Source organism: Rhinoderma darwinii, chromosome 1 (genome assembly GCF_050947455.1).
Source record: "Rhinoderma darwinii isolate aRhiDar2 chromosome 1, aRhiDar2.hap1, whole genome shotgun sequence".
NCBI lineage: Eukaryota > Metazoa > Chordata > Amphibia > Anura > Rhinodermatidae > Rhinoderma > Rhinoderma darwinii.
In genome coordinates, this window is record NC_134687.1 from 90,284,788 (window position 1) to 90,305,838 (window position 21,051).

At 47.0% G+C, this 21,051-nt stretch overlaps 1 protein-coding gene across 2 annotated transcripts in view; it reads left to right on the forward strand.

Annotated features, from left to right (window-relative positions):
* Window positions 1–14,840: 14,840 nt before the first annotated feature.
* Window positions 14,841–21,051, forward strand: part of ACSL1 (acyl-CoA synthetase long chain family member 1) — an 86,413-nt gene continuing 80,202 nt past the window's right edge. Inside the window, exon 1 of one of the 2 annotated variants that reach the window (XM_075860188.1) lies at window positions 14,841–15,028. The gene's annotated coding sequence lies outside the window, so the exon portion shown is untranslated. The remainder of the gene's footprint in view (window positions 15,029–21,051) is intronic. The other variant, XM_075860187.1, reaches the window with a different exon arrangement.

Here is a 21,051-nt window from a genome sequence, read left to right on the forward strand (position 1 = left end):
TGAAGTGAAGGCGCTCTTGAGGTTAGTGAATGCCGACTCTGCCTCAGGGGTACAGACCTTCGCGTCCACTCCCTTCTTGGTAAGTGCTGTGATTGGAGCAGTAAGAGACGGGAAGTTTGGGATGAATTGACGGTAGGAGACCTTGAGAACGTGGCCACTCTTAGATGGACTTCACTTTCTCCGGATCCATCTGGAGTCCACGATCTGAGAATATAGCCCAGAAAGGATCTCCTTTCGTATACGCACTTTTCGAGTTTGGCGTAGAGGTTATTCCCCCTTAACCGCGACAGAACTTGGCGAACCGATGCGTTGTCAGATCTGGTGAGTTAATCAAGATATACCATCCCATAGACATACAGTAAACCCCAGAAGATGTAGTTTACAAATTCCTGAAAAACAGCTGGAGAGTTACACAGTTCAAAGGGCATCACAAGGTATTCGCAGTGACTGTCTCGGGTGTTCAGTGCGGTTTTCCATTAGTCACCTTTAAGGATACGGATCAGGTTATAAGCCCAGCGTAGATCTTGCTTTGTGAAAATCTTGGCCCCACAAATTCTGTCAAGGAGCTCAGAGGTTAGTGGCAAGGGGTACTTGTTTTTAAGAGTGAATTGGTTTAAACCATGGTAGTCGATACATGGTCTGAGAGATCCATCCTTCTTTTGCAGCTGCTCCAGAATCCAGATAAGCGGAAACAAAATTTAATTCTTCGCCAGAGGAGATTGTCACAGGAATAGAAAGTTTGGGAGAGAATTTTACAGTTGGCGTCGATCCACCTAGGGTAGTCCCTCCTATCAACCCTAGGTGCCGGAATTTCCCGGCTACAGGGGACATTGACACACAAAATGGCCCTTGTGACCACAGTAGAAACACAACCCTGCGGAACGCCTGAGCTGTGAGTCTGTCAACCTGCATAGCCTTTTCAGGGGGAACCACTGAAGGAAGAAGTAGAGGTCTCTTGAATTTGGGCACCCGTCTATAGGACCTTTTTTTCCCGACAAATTTCCAGGGTGCGTTCTTGGAACCACATGTCGATTTGTGTAGCCACAAGAATTGGGGCATCCAAGGTAGACGGGAGATCGTGAGCTAGCAGCTTATCTTTTATTTGAGGGGCTATTCATTGCCAGAAGGTTGCTACCAAGGCCTGTTTATTCCAGGAAAGATCAGCTGCAAACGTACTAAACTGGATGGCGTACTCTCCTACGGATATGGATCAGGTTATAAGCCCAGCGTAGATCCAGCTTTGTGAAAATCTTGGCCCCACAAATTCTGTCAAAGAGCTCAGAGGTTATCGGCAAGGGGTACTTGTTTTTAAGAGTGATTTGGTTCAAACCACGGTAGTCGATACATGGTCTGAGAGATCCATCCTTCTTTTCAACTAAGAAGAATCCGGCTCCGGCTGGAGAAGTAGACATGCTGATAAACCCCCTCTCCTGGTTCTCCTTTATATATGCCGACATGCCCTGGGTTTCAGGCAAGGAGAGAGGATAAACCCGTCCACAAGGAGGAGAAGCTTCGGGGGAGCAATTCAATTGGACAATCGTAAGGATGATGTGGAGGAAGGACCTCAGCCTCCTTCTCTCTGAAGACATCCGCGAAACAGACATACTATGGAGGCAGTCCAGAGAGTGACTGGGCCATCAGGGACAGGAGAGGACGAACCTGAGGCAGACAGGGGTGAAGGCATCGGGATCCCCACTGCAGGACCTCTCCAGAAATCTAGTCGAGGGCAGGAGCGAGTTGGTGAAGCCATGGCAATCCCAGCAGGATAGTGTTAATAGCTTTTGGTAGGACATAAAAACCTATTTGCTCCGTGTGAAGCTTGTAACTTCAGAGGTTTATTGGCGGAAAGAATTGGCTCTGGCAGAGGTTGACCATTCACAGAAGCGACCGCCAGAGGTTTCTTCAGAGAAATTGTTGCCAATTGGAGATGATCTACTAGGGCTTGTTGGATGAAATAGGCAACCGCTCCAGAATCCAGATACAAAGTGTGATTCTTCGCCAGAGGAGATTGTCACAGGAATACAACGTTTGGGAGAGAATTTTACAGTTGGCATCGATCCACCTAGGGTAGTCCCTCCTATGCACCCTAGGTGCCGTAGTTTGACCACAAAATGGCCCTTGTGACCACAGTACAAACACAGCCCTGCAGAACGCCTGTGCTGCGAGTCTGTCAACCTGCATAGGCTCTTCAACGGGAACCAACCGAAGGAAGAAGTAGAGGTCTCTTGAATTTGGGCACCAGTCTATAGGACCTTTTTTCCCAACAAATTTCCAGGCCGTGTTCTTGGAATCTCATGTCGATTTGTGTAGCCAGAAGAATTGGGGCATCCAAGGTAGACGGGAGATCACGAGCCACCAGCTCATCTTTTATTTGAGGGGCTAATCCTTGCCAGAAGGTCGCTACCAAGGCCTCATTATTCCAGTAAAGCTCCACTGCCAACATACTGAACTGGATGGCATACTCTCCTACCGTCGATTCCCCTTGACAGAGAGTCAGAAGAGAGGCAGCTGCAGAATACATTCGGCCCAGTTCTTCAAATACAGTAGGAAAAGTATCCAGAAACAATTGTAGGTTTAAAGATTCCGGCCCATCACATTCCCAGATAGGGTTCGTCCATGACAGGGCTTTGCCAGAGAGGACAATAAAAGCAACTTTGGTCACATCAGAGGTGAAAAGATGAGCATGTAACTGAAAATGGATCTTGCTCTGGTTGACACAGCCTCTACAGGTTTTTGCATCTCCATTGTAATGAGATTGGAGTGGCAATGAAATTCCAGACCCAAAACTGACAGGAGTGATAGCGGATGATTAATAAAGAGTTAACAGCCTGTAGGAACTGATCTTGTCATGCACGGAGGTCACACATGTCCATTTGCATCAACTAGATCAGCGTCTCGGGTTGACAAGTGGGATCCATGGCCGGAGAAAACTGTAATAACTGGCAGGTATGTGGACCCAATGGGCCACTCCACCCGTAACGGAGGAGCAGCTGCTGATCAACAAAGTCAATGGCAGTTAGTGAGGTGAAAGTACCTGTATAGTCAGAAGTGGGTTTGTGCCAATTAGAAGAAGCACGCTTGTGCAGGACAATGGGACTTAGCTAGGACACTGGACAGGTGTAGTGCAGTTGTCTCAGACACTGGGCTTGGCCAGGGCATCAGGCAGGAGTAGAGCAGTTGTCACGGACACTAGACTTGGCTAGGATACCAGGCAGGGGTAGTGCAGTCATCACATACGCTGGACTTGGCTAAGACACCAGGCAGGAGTAGTGCAGTCGTCACAGACACTGGACTTGGCTAGGACACCGGACACAGATGGTGAAGTCGTCATGAACACTTGACTTAGCACAGGCACCAGACACAGATACTGGATACAAGGTACAGCTAGGAACCATTTGCCAGACAAACACTGGGAAGACACAACATTGCTCAGGCACTGGGGCAGAGGGCAGGTTAGACTATATAGCCCAGGGAATACAGCGGTAGGCTGGGGAAACATTTAGTGGTGCGTGCGTTGGCCCTTTAAGAGACCACCAAGTAGCGCACACCCTACGGGAGCTAGGGCCAGGAAGCAGAAAGCGCTGGTGTCCCTGGGGAGGAGGAGGGAGACGCCGGCATTGAGGGAACCGCCGGGGGGAGGGGAGATGGCGGTGGTAAGCGGCCTTCGGCATTACAACAACACAAATACAGCTCAGTACAGAGATCATTTGTAAATTCAGTTTAACCCCTGCCATATAGGTTTATACGGCATAAAACTACATCTCCCAGTATAGCCAGAACAATGGTAAGGATATGCTGGGTGTTGCTGTTTCAGAAAAAAGAACGATACACCCATCATTTCGCTGCAGATCATACAGTGACTACAGTATTGATCAGTCACAGGGAGAATAAACATTTACATTTAGTGACTCACAGGTGACGTCTTCTCAGATTGGACTTGTTCTTTTTCTGTTTCCTTTTCCATTCAGTCCAGAACTCTATGAAGACGCCACCTGGCCACAACCCAGTTCTGCGGAGTTTGCCACTCAGATGCCTTCGTTTGCCCACTTTTCCAACATTTCCACACCTATAAACAGAGATAAAATTCTCATGGTGCCACACACTATGGCCCTGAATATAATAGTATCATACACTGAGCCCATGAATAAAATTGTGTCAAACACTATAAAGTAATGCACCACACACACACACACACACACACACACACACACTGCCACCAGTAGATAGTGTCAACCGCAAAGCCCCCTGTAGATCGTGCCCCTCATAGAGTCCTCTTTAGATCGAGCTGCTCTTAGAGCCCTCTGTAGATAGTGCTCCCTATAGAGCCCTCTGTAGATGGTGCCCCCTGTAGATAGATCCCCCATAGGGTCCCATGTAGCTGGTGGCCCGTCGATAGTGACCATTGTTGATAGTGCCTCCTGTAGCCCACAGGATGTATATATTGCCCCCTGTAGATAGTGCCCCCTGTAGAGTACCCTGTAAATAGTGCCCCCTGTAGATAAGGCCCCCATAGATAGAGCCCCTATGTAGATAGTGCCCCCATACAGTTCCCTGTAGATAGGTCCCCCTATAGAGTCCCCTGTAGATAGTGCCCCCCAAAGCATCGCCTGTAGATAGTGCCCCCCTGTAGATAGGGCCCCTGTAGAGTCCCCTGTAGTTAGTTCCCCCTATATAGTCCCCTGTAGCTAGGGCCACCTATATAGTCCCCTGTAGATAGGGCCCCCTGTATAGTCCCCTGTAGCTAGGGCCCCTTATATAGTCCCCTGTAGATATGGACCCCAACACAGCCCACTGTAAGAAAAAAAATGCTATGCTTACCTGTCCCCATTCCCGCACTGTCCTCCAGCTACGTCAGGCCTCATACAGCGGAAGGACGCAGCGGCGCAATTACATCATTGTGCCGACTGCGTCATCGCTAAAGCGCCAAATAGCGAGGCATCCTGTGTGCTAGGCAAATGATTTGTATCCATGTCCTAAGGACGCGGATACAATTGAGTGCAGAGGACCGGTTCCGGGTTCTCGCTTCACCCCAGTTCTGCCAACCAGCTGTATTTTTAACAACCCGGTTCGGGAGAACTGGGGCAAATCACCGGATCCCACCCCTGTGCTTAGGGATATCGGGAACTGGTTTATTTACTAATGCTTCCCAGGGGGATTTACGGAGGGAGACGTGAGCCACTGATTCCATGAAATAATAGAAGTGTATCCAATAACGGTGTACTCAGGAACAAGTCCACCAGACATGTCATAAAAAACCCTCGCTTCTGCAACCCATGAAACATGGGGGACGATCCAAGCCAGCCTCTGAGGGGTTAAATACCATCTCAAGAGTTTATAACTGGATTCTGGCAGGGCCGTATTGATAGAGCTAAGGCCTCAAGCACACTTCAGCAATTTTCTTCAGTGTGCTATCCGTTTTTTTAACGATTAGCATCCGGACCCATTCATCTCTATTGGACAATGCATACTTCTGTTATTTTTGTGGATCCGTGTGTCCGTATCGCAAATAATAGAACATGTCCTACTTGTCCGTTTTTGAGGTTCCGTCTCGCCCATTGTGGCCTATTGGTCCATCAAAATAACGGACCGCATACGGAAGGCATCTGTGTACGATCTGTTCTTTGCGGATCCATTGCCAACCAACGGCAGGGCGGGCCACATTTCCAGGTGTTCCCCATAACAAGTTCAGCTCAATTTTACTTCCTTTAGTTTTTTTGCGAACCGTATAAAACGGATGACATATGGAAGCACAACGGACGCAAAATACGGGTCAAAGGAATGAATGTGGAGTGAAAACGTAAACCATATCATGTCAAAACGGACACACGGATCCGTTTTTTACGGCCGTGAAAATGGTGAAGGATGTGTGCAATAGATTCGACCATATTTTGCCAGTCTCAGAAAAGAAAGCGAGTCTCTTAAATCCTCCTACAATATAAGGGCTTATTCACACGTACGCTGTATACGTCCGTGTGACGGCTGTTAAAACAACGGCCATCACACGGACGCATGTATTTCAATGGGGCAGTTCCCATGTCCTATTTTTCTCAGTTTTCACGGATCCCTTGATAGACTCAAGTCTAGGAGGGATCCGTGAAAACTGGTCCTGCACGGGTGCAACTCGGATGTGAAAAACTGCAGTTTTTCATGTCCGAGTTTGCACTCGTCAGTGTGAATAAACCCCGAGGGCTTATTCACACGACCGTAGCATACGTCCATGTGATGGCCGTTAAAACAATGGCCGTCACACGGACGCATGTATTTCAATGGGGCCACTCACACGGCTGCTGTTTTAACGGACCGTGTGAAGGGTCCGTGGAAAAATAGGACATGTTCTATTTTCTTCCGTTTTCACGGATCTTTCAATAGACTAAAGTCTATGAGGTTTCTGAAGACGGGTCCCGCACGGGTGCAACTCGGACGTGAATCTAGCCTAAGAGAGTGTATCTTTCAGGAAATAAATGATTTATATAATGTAGATATATTGCCCGACCCACGTGGGTTATTATTGAGATTTTCAAAAAACTTTTTAGAAATAAGGTTACTATTTTTGTTTCAGGGAAGGCAGAAAATGTCGGATTTGTTGAGCTGCGTAGCTTTTATTCACTGAACAATGTTACAGAGTACCATTCTGCGGAGACCCGGCCATGTAACCTACTTTTGAGACTCCTGCACTGAAGCAATAAAAAAAACAAATCAGTTGCAAAGATGGACATACTATTAAAGGACGCCCAACTATTATAAGAAACCCTGCGAATGTTCCCCAAATAGGAAAATAATACATTTTGTAATATAATTGCCTTTAAAACTCTGCTGTGGTCCAGGAGGCAAAATGCTTTGTATAAATGCATCTCTACACTTAAAGGGGTTGTCCATCCCTGTCTATAAGCCATCTATATGATAGCAGCCGTACTCACTGTTAGGCCACTTCACATTTGCGTTCATTATTCTGCGGTTCTGCTCCGTCAGAGGAGCAGAGCAAGGGAATAACCGGAAGCGCCGCTTCCATTGAACCACGGACACCACCGGAGTCTGGCGGAAACCCATTGACTTTAATGGGTTCCGTTGGTTTCCAGTGGTTTTACCGGAAACAATAGCGCATCATGCTTCACTATTGTTTCCGGTATTTTCAATGGAACCTGCAATGGAGGCCTCTGACGGAGCATCAGATTCATAGAGATAGATGGGTGCAGGCCTCAACAGTCCTTGATCCAAAGTCACTTTTATTCACCCATGCCAGTATTCACATTCACCCATGCTGGCCTGGGTGAATAAAAGTTCCCTTTCTTTTGGGTGTGCTGCCTTGTCTCTTTTAGATCGAGCGGAGCATCTACCGTAACACAGATGTGAATTAGGCCTTAGGGCATGTTCATACAGTATCAAGCTGAGGATGAAAAATCAAACGCTGAATCTGCCTCCAAAATCAGAGCAGTTTCCAGGCCGATTTTGATGCTGTTTTTAAAAAACAGCCCACTGGAGGTTTTGACTTTGAACATTAAAGTACGCATGCTATTTTTGGTGCTTTTCAGCTCACAAAACAGTGCACAAGGGGTTAATCAGCTTCTTTGTGCGCTGATTCAGGACATAGGTCGGGAGGATTGTCACAGGAATACAACGTTTGGGAGAGAATTTTACAGTTGGCATCGATCCACCTAGGGTAGTCCCTCCTATGCACCCTAGGTGCCGTAGTTTGACCACAAAATGGCCCTTGTGACCACAGTACAAACACAGCCCTGCAGAACGCCTGTGCTGCGAGTCTGTCAACCTGCATAGGCTCTTCAACGGGAACCAACCGAAGGAAGAAGTAGAGGTCTCTTGAATTTGGGCACCAGTCTATAGGACCTTTTTTCCCAACAAATTTCCAGGCCGTGTTCTTGGAATCTCATGTCGATTTGTGTAGCCAGAAGAATTGGGGCATCCAAGGTAGACGGGAGATCACGAGCCACCAGCTCATCTTTTATTTGAGGGGCTAATCCTTGCCAGAAGGTCGCTACCAAGGCCTCATTATTCCAGTAAAGCTCCACTGCCAACATACTGAACTGGATGGCATACTCTCCTACCGTCGATTCCCCTTGACAGAGAGTCAGAAGAGAGGCAGCTGCAGAATACATTCGGCCCAGTTCTTCAAATACAGTAGGAAAAGTATCCAGAAACAATTGTAGGTTTAAAGATTCCGGCCCATCACATTCCCAGATAGGGTTCGTCCATGACAGGGCTTTGCCAGAGAGGACAATAAAAGCAACTTTGGTCACATCAGAGGTGAAAAGATGAGCATGTAACTGAAAATGGATCTTGCTCTGGTTGACACAGCCTCTACAGGTTTTTGCATCTCCATTGTAATGAGATTGGAGTGGCAATGAAATTCCAGACCCAAAACTGACAGGAGTGATAGCGGATGATTAATAAAGAGTTAACAGCCTGTAGGAACTGATCTTGTCATGCACGGAGGTCACACATGTCCATTTGCATCAACTAGATCAGCGTCTCGGGTTGACAAGTGGGATCCATGGCCGGAGAAAACTGTAATAACTGGCAGGTATGTGGACCCAATGGGCCACTCCACCCGTAACGGAGGAGCAGCTGCTGATCAACAAAGTCAATGGCAGTTAGTGAGGTGAAAGTACCTGTATAGTCAGAAGTGGGTTTGTGCCAATTAGAAGAAGCACGCTTGTGCAGGACAATGGGACTTAGCTAGGACACTGGACAGGTGTAGTGCAGTTGTCTCAGACACTGGGCTTGGCCAGGGCATCAGGCAGGAGTAGAGCAGTTGTCACGGACACTAGACTTGGCTAGGATACCAGGCAGGGGTAGTGCAGTCATCACATACGCTGGACTTGGCTAAGACACCAGGCAGGAGTAGTGCAGTCGTCACAGACACTGGACTTGGCTAGGACACCGGACACAGATGGTGAAGTCGTCATGAACACTTGACTTAGCACAGGCACCAGACACAGATACTGGATACAAGGTACAGCTAGGAACCATTTGCCAGACAAACACTGGGAAGACACAACATTGCTCAGGCACTGGGGCAGAGGGCAGGTTAGACTATATAGCCCAGGGAATACAGCGGTAGGCTGGGGAAACATTTAGTGGTGCGTGCGTTGGCCCTTTAAGAGACCACCAAGTAGCGCACACCCTACGGGAGCTAGGGCCAGGAAGCAGAAAGCGCTGGTGTCCCTGGGGAGGAGGAGGGAGACGCCGGCATTGAGGGAACCGCCGGGGGGAGGGGAGATGGCGGTGGTAAGCGGCCTTCGGCATTACAACAACACAAATACAGCTCAGTACAGAGATCATTTGTAAATTCAGTTTAACCCCTGCCATATAGGTTTATACGGCATAAAACTACATCTCCCAGTATAGCCAGAACAATGGTAAGGATATGCTGGGTGTTGCTGTTTCAGAAAAAAGAACGATACACCCATCATTTCGCTGCAGATCATACAGTGACTACAGTATTGATCAGTCACAGGGAGAATAAACATTTACATTTAGTGACTCACAGGTGACGTCTTCTCAGATTGGACTTGTTCTTTTTCTGTTTCCTTTTCCATTCAGTCCAGAACTCTATGAAGACGCCACCTGGCCACAACCCAGTTCTGCGGAGTTTGCCACTCAGATGCCTTCGTTTGCCCACTTTTCCAACATTTCCACACCTATAAACGGAGATAAAATTCTCATGGTGCCACACACTATGGCCCTGAATATAATAGTATCATACACTGAGCCCATGAATAAAATTGTGTCAAACACTATAAAGTAATGCACCACACACACACACACACACACACACACACACTGCCACCAGTAGATAGTGTCAACCGCAAAGCCCCCTGTAGATCGTGCCCCTCATAGAGTCCTCTTTAGATCGAGCTGCTCTTAGAGCCCTCTGTAGATAGTGCTCCCTATAGAGCCCTCTGTAGATGGTGCCCCCTGTAGATAGATCCCCCATAGGGTCCCATGTAGCTGGTGGCCCGTCGATAGTGGCCATTGTTGATAGTGCCTCCTGTAGCCCACAGGATGTATATATTGCCCCCTGTAGATAGTGCCCCCTGTAGAGTACCCTGTAAATAGTGCCCCCTGTAGATAAGGCCCCCATAGATAGAGCCCCTATGTAGATAGTGCCCCCATACAGTTCCCTGTAGATAGGTCCCCCTATAGAATCCCCTGTAGATAGTGCCCCCCAAAGCATCGCCTGTAGATAGTGCCCCCCTGTAGATAGGGCCCCTGTAGAGTCTCCTGTAGTTAGTTCCCCCTATATAGTCCCCTGTAGCTAGGGCCACCTATATAGTCCCCTGTAGATAGGGCCCCCTGTATAGTCCCCTGTAGCTAGGGCCCCTTATATAGTCCCCTGTAGATATGGACCCCAACACAGCCCACTGTAAGAAAAAAAATGCTATGCTTACCTGTCCCCATTCCCGCACTGTCCTCCAGCTACGTCAGGCCTCATACAGCGGAAGGACGCAGCGGCGCAATTACATCATTGTGCCGACTGCGTCATCGCTAAAGCGCCAAATAGCGAGGCATCCTGTGTGCTAGGCAAATGATTTGTATCCATGTCCTAAGGACGCGGATACAATTGAGTGCAGAGGACCGGTTCCGGGTTCTCGCTTCACCCCAGTTCTGCCAACCAGCTGTATTTTTAACAACCCGGTTCGGGAGAACTGGGGCAAATCACCGGATCCCACCCCTGTGCTTAGGGATATCGGGAACTGGTTTATTTACTAATGCTTCCCAGGGGGATTTACGGAGGGAGACGTGAGCCACTGATTCCATGAAATAATAGAAGTGTATCCAATAACGGTGTACTCAGGAACAAGTCCACCAGACATGTCATAAAAAACCCTCGCTTCTGCAACCCATGAAACATGGGGGACGATCCAAGCCAGCCTCTGAGGGGTTAAATACCATCTCAAGAGTTTATAACTGGATTCTGGCAGGGCCGTATTGATAGAGCTAAGGCCTCAAGCACACTTCAGCAATTTTCTTCAGTGTGCTATCCGTTTTTTTAACGATTAGCATCCGGACCCATTCATCTCTATTGGACAATGCATACTTCTGTTATTTTTGTGGATCCGTGTGTCCGTATCGCAAATAATAGAACATGTCCTACTTGTCCGTTTTTGAGGTTCCGTCTCGCCCATTGTAGCCTATTGGTCCATCAAAATAACGGACCGCATACGGAAGGCATCTGTGTACGATCTGTTCTTTGCGGATCCATTGCCAACCAACGGCAGGGCGGGCCACATTTCCAGGTGTTCCCCATAACAAGTTCAGCTCAATTTTACTTCCTTTAGTTTTTTTGCGAACCGTATAAAACGGATGACATATGGAAGCACAACGGACGCAAAATACGGGTCAAAGGAATGAATGTGGAGTGAAAACGTAAACCATATCATGTCAAAACGGACACACGGATCCGTTTTTTACGGCCGTGAAAATGGTGAAGGATGTGTGCAATAGATTCGACCATATTTTGCCAGTCTCAGAAAAGAAAGCGAGTCTCTTAAATCCTCCTACAATATAAGGGCTTATTCACACGTACGCTGTATACGTCCGTGTGACGGCTGTTAAAACAACGGCCATCACACGGACGCATGTATTTCAATGGGGCAGTTCCCATGTCCTATTTTTCTCAGTTTTCACGGATCCCTTGATAGACTCAAGTCTAGGAGGGATCCGTGAAAACTGGTCCTGCACGGGTGCAACTCGGATGTGAAAAACTGCAGTTTTTCCTGTCCGAGTTTGCACTCGTCAGTGTGAATAAACCCCGAGGGCTTATTCACACGACCGTAGCATACGTCCATGTGATGGCCGTTAAAACAATGGCCGTCACACGGACGCATGTATTTCAATGGGGCCACTCACACGGCTGCTGTTTTAACGGACCGTGTGAAGGGTCCGTGGAAAAATAGGACATGTTCTATTTTCTTCCGTTTTCACGGATCTTTCAATAGACTAAAGTCTATGAGGTTTCTGAAGACGGGTCCCGCACGGGTGCAACTCGGACGTGAATCTAGCCTAAGAGAGTGTATCTTTCAGGAAATAAATGATTTATATAATGTAGATATATTGCCCGACCCACGTGGGTTATTATTGAGATTTTCAAAAAACTTTTTAGAAATAAGGTTACTATTTTTGTTTCAGGGAAGGCAGAAAATGTCGGATTTGTTGAGCTGCGTAGCTTTTATTCACTGAACAATGTTACAGAGTACCATTCTGCGGAGACCCGGCCATGTAACCTACTTTTGAGACTCCTGCACTGAAGCAATAAAAAAAACAAATCAGTTGCAAAGATGGACATACTATTAAAGGACGCCCAACTATTATAAGAAACCCTGCGAATGTTCCCCAAATAGGAAAATAATACATTCTGTAATATAATTGCCTTTAAAACTCTGCTGTGGTCCAGGAGGCAAAATGCTTTGTATAAATGTATCTCTACACTTAAAGGGGTTGTCCATCCCTGTCTATAAGCCATCTATATGATAGCAGCCGTACTCACTGTTAGGCCACTTCACATTTGCGTTCATTATTCTGCGGTTCTGCTCCGTCAGAGGAGCAGAGCAAGGGAATAACAGGAAGCGCCGCTTCCATTGAACCACGGACACCACCGGAGTCTGGCGGAAACCCATTGACTTTAATGGGTTCCGTTGGTTTTCAGTGGTTTTACCGGAAACAATAGCGCATCATGCTTCACTATTGTTTCCGGTATTTTCAATGGAACCTGCAATGGAGGCCCCTGACGGAGCATCGGATTCATAGAGATAGATGGGTGCAGGCCTCAACAGTACTTGATCCAAAGACATTTTTATTCACTCATGCCAGTATTCACATTCACCCATGCTGGCCTGGGTGAATAAAAGTTCCCTTTCTTTTGGGTGTGCTGCCTTGTCTCTTTTGGATCGAGCGGAGCATCTAACACAGATGTGAATTAGGCCTTAGGGCATGTTCATACAGTATCAAGCTGAGGATGAAAAATCAAACGCTGAATCTGCCTCCAAAATCAGAGCAGTTTCCAGGCCGATTTTGATGCTGTTTTTAAAAAACAGCCCACTGGAGGTTTTGACTTTGAACATTAGAGTACGCATGCTATTTTTGGTGCTTTTCAGCTCACAAAACAGTGCACAAGGGGTTAATCAGCTTCTTTGTGCGCTGATTAAGGACATAGGTCGGGAGGCTTTTTTTTTTGTTTAGCGCTGCTGATTTTGATTCAGCGCCCTGAAAAATCAGCACCGTATGAACTACAGCGTTGAAAACAATAGGAGGTAAAATAGAGACGTTTTCCACGCTGATTCCGACGCTGAAAAAGCGTTGGAATCAGCTTGCAAAATAAAGCCATCTGAATAAAGCCTATGGGGAGCATTCTGTAGAAAAGGGGTTGTGCTAGATGGACAACCCCTTTACATGGTCTTAAATCACACGCATCAGCGGGAACACGGAGCGGCAGAACGGGGTTTAGGAGGCCCCGATCTAGAGGTAGGTGCGGGTTCCAGAGGTGGGACCCGGATCTATCTGAAATCCTGTGGATAGATCATAAATGTCCCTGATAGTAAAACACTGAGTTTTTTCGCAGGCAGAAAAACATTTGCCTCAGAGTTCCTTTACGAATTTTGAGGCAGATTTTCAACTGCCTGCGGCCATTGAATCAAATACAAGGACCGCGGGCCGCAGGTTTTTTTCTCCCTCCCATTGATTTCAATGGCAGGTTAAAGGAAGAAAGCGCGGCAAGAAAGAACATACCACTTTTTTTTTCCCAGCGTGTGGCCAAAAGCCGCCCGGGAAAAAAAAAGTCTCTGCATCCCATTGAAATCAATGGGAGGTGATATTGGAAGTTTTTTGGCGCTGATTCCAACCCGGTTTCCGCATTAAATTCAGGGCCAAAAAACTCTGTGTGAACTGACCATAACCCTCCCCGCTGCCGCAGAACACGGGAATTTCTAATAACCTGTCTTAGGGGATGTTCACACGGAGTATTTTGCCGAGTTTTTTGACGCGGAAACCGCGTCGCAAAACTCGGCAAAAACGGCCCGAGAACGCCTCCCATTGATTTCAATGGGAGGCGTCGGCGTCTTTTTCCCCCGAGCAGTAAAACTGCCTCGCGGGAAAAAGAAGCGACATGCCCTATCTTCGGGCGCTTCCGCCTCTGACCTCCCATTGACTTCAATGGGAGGCAGAGAAAGCGTATTTCGCGCTGTTTTATGCCCGCGGCGCTCAATCGCCGCGGGCGAAAAACAGTGCGAAAATCGGCGTGCAGGGAGAGGAAAATCTGCCTCAAAGTTCCAAACGGAATTTTGAGGCAGATATTCCTCCCCCAAAATACTCCGTGTGAACATAGCCTTAGGGTCAGTTAACACAGAGATTTTGGCACTGATTTTGATGCGGAAACCACATCAGAATCAGCCGCAAAAAAAAAAAACGGCTTAAATCACCCCCATTGATTTCAATTGAAGGTAGAGGCGTTTTCTTCCCTGAAGGTTTTTGGACCCTCGCGAGGAAAAAAAAGCGGAATGCTCTTTCTTTAAGCGGTTTCTGCCTCTGACCTCCCATTCAAATTTTGCATTAGATTCAATGCTGCAAAAAACACTTGGAAAAAAAAACCCCTCAAAACAAAGCTGACAATTCAAAAATCTGACTCAAAATTCCTGAAAGAATTTTGAGGCAGATTTTTTCTTTCTGCAAAAACCTCCGTGTGAACTAGGCCTTATATATGTCTTCTGTCTGTGCTGGATGCCGATGATCTCCTATATGCCATTTCTCCAAGGCATGGAGCAGACCCAGGGGCGTGCACGGCAGGGAAGGGGCAGACACAGGGGCGTGCACGGCAGGAAAGGGGCAGAGCTCAGACAAGAGGCCGGGGCCCTGTAGACGGAGCATGCTGCCAGCCTTGGGGGAGGATGTATATGTAGATCTATGTACCCGGGGAGGGCAGTCTGGGCGGTGCATACAAGTGCATGCCCTGATCTGTCCACATCTATATAAATAGCACGGCCGGCCCGGCTGCACGTTGTCCTGTAGGCTTGGGGAGGTAAGTGACTAGCCTGGAGCCGTAGGGGGTTGTCTGTAATAAATCGGGATGGAGTCCCGTAATATGCGCTAGTAGGAGGCTGCGGTGTCTGCTGTAATGTGCCCACTGTATCCGTATGAGTGCTGACCGGTGTGCGGGGCTCACATGTGGCCGCTGCGAGGCCTCTCCTGGTCACTTGCTATGGGATCTGGGTATATAGTGCAACAAAGGTAGAAGATCTGTCAAGTGCTGCGACTGGAGCTATAGAGGATTGTGTATAATATACTGACGCCTACCTGCTGACTGTCTCCAGCCTGGCTATGGCGCTAGTGTTATGACTAGATTGTGGGCTGAAGCACCCTGCGATAATCTCGTTACTATTCTGGTCTGCTATTTCCTTTTGGTATTTTAACCCCCTCAGCCCCTTTGACCTGATAAACCAGTGTAACCTGCGGCGAGTTTAGAACCCAGTGGGCAGTGATTTCCACCTTCCTTCATGAAGTCCATTGCTTACATTGTAGGAGGGATTGTGGATTTCAGTTGGTGTTCAGATAGCAGTGGTTTCCTGTTTGCAGTAGAATTATACAAATGATCACCCTTTGCCCCGTGTATCTGATCTATCTGGCTGTATACGTTTACCTTGGGCATATTCTTCTGCTATTGTCTTGGTAGAAACATAATAATGTGTTATTTCCCCACTTCTAATCCGCAGGCAACAATATGGCAATGCAGTGTACACCGCGGCAGTGCCATCTAGCTGCCCAGGTACAGCTTTACCGTAGTCGTCAGTGCTTTGTTATGGAAGCGTCTGCTGCTCTTGGATAAGCGGTGTTTCTAGGTGTTAGTTTATAGTAACCATGTGGCTGGATCATAGACGCTTACCTTAATAATAACAACCACTAGCGCTACACGTTGCGGCATTATACACAATGACGTATGATTATCTGCTTGTATTGTGTCATCGGAGATTCTCTTTTAGGGTCTGTGCTCACGACCTCTTTTCAGACGTAATGGAGGCGTTTTACACCTCGAATTACGCCTGAAAAGACGGCTCCAATACATCTGCAAACATCTGCCCATTGCTTGCAATGGGTCTTACGTTGTTCTGTGCAGACGAGCTGTCATTTTACGCGTCGCTGTCAAAAGACGGTGCGTAAAATTACGGCCGCGTCAAAGAAGTGCAGGACACTTCTTGGGACGTAATTGGAGCCGTTTTTTCATTGACTCCAATTAAAACCAGCTCCAATTACGTCCGTGAAAAACTCGTGCACTTGTAAAAACGTCTGAAATTCTAGAGCTGTTCTCCTGAAAAACGCTCCGTGATTTCAGACATATTTGGCGTTGTCGTGTGCACATACCCTAGTTGTGAACTATAGTTGTAGCAGCTGCTATGGGACTCGGAGTTGAGGGGCCCACTCGGGTGCAGAAACGTTGTTGGCTTTCTGCTATCTAGCACTGCTATGTGGGTTCTCTACTATAAGGCGCTATTAGCGATACCTTTTTTTAATTACTGCTGTTTCAGTTTCCTGTCACTAGGTGGTGGGGGCCCATCTCATTTTGCTATGGGGCCCTATGAATTCTAGTTACGCCTCTGTATGATGGCCACAAGCCGAGTGAGTCCTGTTCCAGGGTTGCTTTCGGAGTATGTTATAGTTCATCTCCTTCATGTGGACTTTCATCAAACGGGTTGTCAATAAGGCCTCCTGCACACGGTATAGCAGAGTGTACGGAGGAATGTGTAGTCCGCTTTGTACAATCTCTGTATACAATAGTGTACGGGTGGCAGAGGTCCCCAACCTTTTTACACTCAAGCCACTTTCAGGTATGACAGGTGATGTTGAACTACACTGGGCATCTAAGGGGTTGTACCAGAATTGACAATTATCACCTATCCACTGAATAGGAGAGAATTGTCTAAACACTGGGCACCCCACCACTGGGTCCTCCACCAATCGTGAGAACGGGGGTCCCGATCGCTCTACTTCTTCTTACTGCACCACCCGCATTAAGAAGGAGCTTGAATGGAGCGGCAGGTAAGCATGTGCCCCCGGCTCCATTCATGGGATTGACGGAAACCGCAGAGTACAGTCTCTGTCAGTCCCATAAACCTTGAATGTACTCCTCACTGCAGTTGAGGAGTGAGAAGGAACATGGGGTTTGGGACCCACATTCTCATGAATGGGCAGGCTCTGTGATTAGAAAATTATGACCTATCCCGTGGATAGGTGATTGTTGATTCCGGGACAACCCTTATAATAGGGAAAAAGTCAATTAAAGATCTGACCGAGTCATGTGGATCTAACCTGTCGATAACTGTCGGTTATATAGTTTTCACCATAGTCAAGTTGCAGTAATATTATGACATCCCTCGTGTTAATAGGTCACAATAGTATTTCGCGCTGACGCAAGCTGGAGAGCTGCTGGTTGGGGAATCCTGGTCCATGGGCGTGTTATGGTTTTATACCAGACAGATCCATAATATGAACATGTGCGTGAGGCCTAAGGACTTGTCTACGCTTTGGAGTTTTTTTTTGTAGCCAATATTTGGAATGGATTAAGAAAAGAGACTGCTACAGCGTTCAGTAATACGTCTTCCTGAATAAATCTGCACCAGAATTCGGAAACGGGGCTTTAATATTTGCTAGTGACCGCTGTCTTGTGTAAAGCTATGTTGTAATTATGTCATTAGATGCCTCAGTGAGACTTTAGCACTTTGAGCTTTGTTACAAAGTCCTGGATGGTTTATCTGTTCAGTACCCACCTGAGATGTCCTGTAACTGCTGAGCTGGCAGAACTATTGCAATCCTTAAAAGAACCTTTCCCCTGCCCATACATGTGCAGCATATAATGGGCAGGGCTGCACAAACCCTGGGGCACTTTACATATTTTTTTCTAACCTCTATTATTTAGATATCGGTCCATTATATTTGGCGCCTGATATTTAAATAACTCCCTGAACTGTCAATGGGGCGTGTAATGGCAAGGGGGTGTGTAACATCGCTGTGACACTGTCCAATCAGCTACGGACAGTGTCCCAGCAAGAGCTGGAGAGAGGAGAGCTCGTGTGCGCGCACCTTCTCTTACTCTTCAGCTGTCGGCAGACAAGGAGAAGACTGATCTCTTGCGAGAGATCCGTCTTGTACTAGTCTGCCGAACTGGTAAGGGGACGTGTCACTGCTGCGGACAGTGCGAGAGCTGGAGAGAGGAGAGCGCGCACGCTGTCACTCCTCAACTCTCGGCAGACAAGGACAAGACTTTGGCTGTGACACTGTTCAATCCGCTACAGACAGCGTCACAGCAAAAGCTGGAGAGAGGAGAGCGTGTGCGCGCACATGCTGTCACTCTTCAGCGGTCGGCAGACAAGTACAAGACTGATCTCTTGCGAGAGATTAGTCTTGTGCTTGTCTGCCGAATTGGCAAGGGGGCGTGTCTCTGATACGGACAGTGCGCGAGCTGAGTGCGCATGGGCGCACTCCTCTCTCCAGCTCTTACACTGTCCGTAGCAGTTCTATGCTCCCTTGCCAGGTCGGCGGACCAGTACAAGACTGATCTCTCGCAAGAGATCAGTCTTGTCCTTGTCTGTTGACAGCTGAAGAGTGAGAGCATGTGCGCGCACACGCTCTCCTCTCTCCAGCTCCTGCTGTAACGCTGTCTGTAGCTGATTGGACAGTGTCACAGCCATAGTATCACACCCCATTGACAGTTCAAGGGGTTATTTAAATATCGGGCGCCAAATATAACGGCACCGTTATCTAAATAACGGAGGAGGGTAAAAAAAAAAAAAGTCAAGTGCCCCAGGGTTTGTGCAGCCCTGCCCATTACATCCTGCACATGTATGGGCAGGTGAAAGGTTCTCTTTAAGCGGTTAAGGACTAGGCTGTTTTACAGCTAAATGACCAGAGCAAATTTTGCTATGCGCTTCTTTAGATGACTATAAGGGTATGTTCACACGCAGAGTCAAAAACGTCTCCAGGGAAAACAGCTCCTGATTTTCAGACGTTTTTTGGGGCCACTCGCGATTTTCGCTGCGTTTTTTACGGCCGTTTTTGTAGCTTTTTTCAATAGTCTATGGAAAACTGCTCCAAAAACGTCCCAAGAAGTGTCTTGCACTTTTTCGTGGCCATTTTACGCGTAAAATTGGGGGGAAAAAATGCAATAATTTAGCAATTGCGTCAGTTTATACCAGCATTTTTCACACACAGTATAGACCACGGACAAAATTCATCTCCTTTCACATTCTGCCACTTCTGTGCATGGGGATACCAAATAATATGTGCTTTATTCACTGTGCGGGCATGTGCCAGGGCTTGGATAAAAGGAGGCTTTTTGGCCTTTTCGCTCCAGGAATTCTGCCCTTGATTTTATAGCAGGATACTGTTTTCTGGGGGGTGTAATGCTGCTGAAACATTAGAAACACCCCATAAATGACTTCATTCACACATGTAGACCCCACAAGGATTTCTTCAAGGGGTTAATCATATTTTTAAAAAGTCCAGTTTTCTTCTGAAAGTTTCTTGAATAAGATGGAACAAAATAAAATTAGAAATATTTTTGGAAATGGGCTTTGTTTCAGTGGCATTTGTCAGTAAACATCATTTTTATTTTTTCTCTAAAGTGGGCAAAATTGGAAAAAAATTAAAGCATTTAGCAAATGCGTCAGTTTATGATAGCATTTTTCACACATAGTATAGACCACGGACAAAATTAATCTCCTTTCACATTCTGCCACTTCTCCTGTGCATGGGGATACCAAATATGTGGCCTTATTTATCACATAGAGATGTAGGAGGGCGGAGGATAGAAGAAGCTTATTTCAAAAAACGCCTTTTTTCGAAGCTGGTTTTACAAAACTCAACAGAGTTTCTATAAAACTTCCAAAATATCTGCTCTTGAAGCAGAAATTCCAAAATATTCATCTAGTGGTATAATGGGAATTCTATTTTTTGGGGTTTCCTAAAATAAGAAATTGCAGGTTTATGCAAATGGACTCTCCAGCAGATGAGCTTTAGAAAACATGCAAACATCACATCCACCCCCCCCCCCCCATTCCCTCCTTTACCCTTGGAGTAAAATCATTGGAAAAATAAAAATGTAATGTAGGGCAAATATATTTTCAACTAATTAACTAAAATCTAATAATGCAGAACAGTGTGGCATTTTTTTAAAACATGGGTCAACAATGCACAGGCCTGGTTGCGAGGGACATGAGGGACAGAAATATCGGGAATGTTTGCGGTGCCCATCTTTTCTGCAGACGTGGCACTTTTTCTGGGGGTTGCTTCTGGTTGGTGTTGGGGGAATCCGACTGATGAAGTGTCTTTCAGTCAGTCGCGTGACATCCTCAGACTGGGGGCATTCTCTGGTGTCCTGAACGTCAAATATGAGGCCTTCAATAATTTTTTCCTGGAAATCCAGGTATGTGTCTCTGCCTCTGTTTTCTTTATAGAGCACAAATGAGTTGTGGATGGCCACCTGTAGAAGATAAATGGCCACTTTTTTGTACCAGGCTTTAGTTTTGTGTTTTACTAAATGGGGCTGTAAAACCTGGTCGCTTAAATCCACCCCCCCCCCATGTACTTGTTATATTCGGCAAGTTCACTGGTTTGTGCTTGTCCGATGTTGCCCCCCTTTCCCTCACTGCCACTGTTCCTGCGGTATGAATCGTGCTTCGCACATACACGTCTTTGCGATCCCTGTACTTGACCGCCAGCAATTCTTCCGATACATAAGCACAGGAGTCCCCCTTTACCATGCGCTTCCCCACTAATTGCTGCGGCAAACCAATTCGGTTTTTGCGCATGGTACCACATGCCCCAGTCCTTGCAGCATGCAAATGCCTAAACAGGGGCACACTGGAATAAAAATTGTCGCAGTACAGGTGGTACCCCTTGTGAAGCAGAGGCTGCATTATCTCCCACACGATCTTACTGCTGGTGGAAAGATCAGGGGGGCATCCAGGAACATTTATTGAGCGGTCCCGTCCTTCATAAATTCTGAAGGCGGTGGTATATCCTGACCCGCTTTCACACAATTTGTAAAGCTTA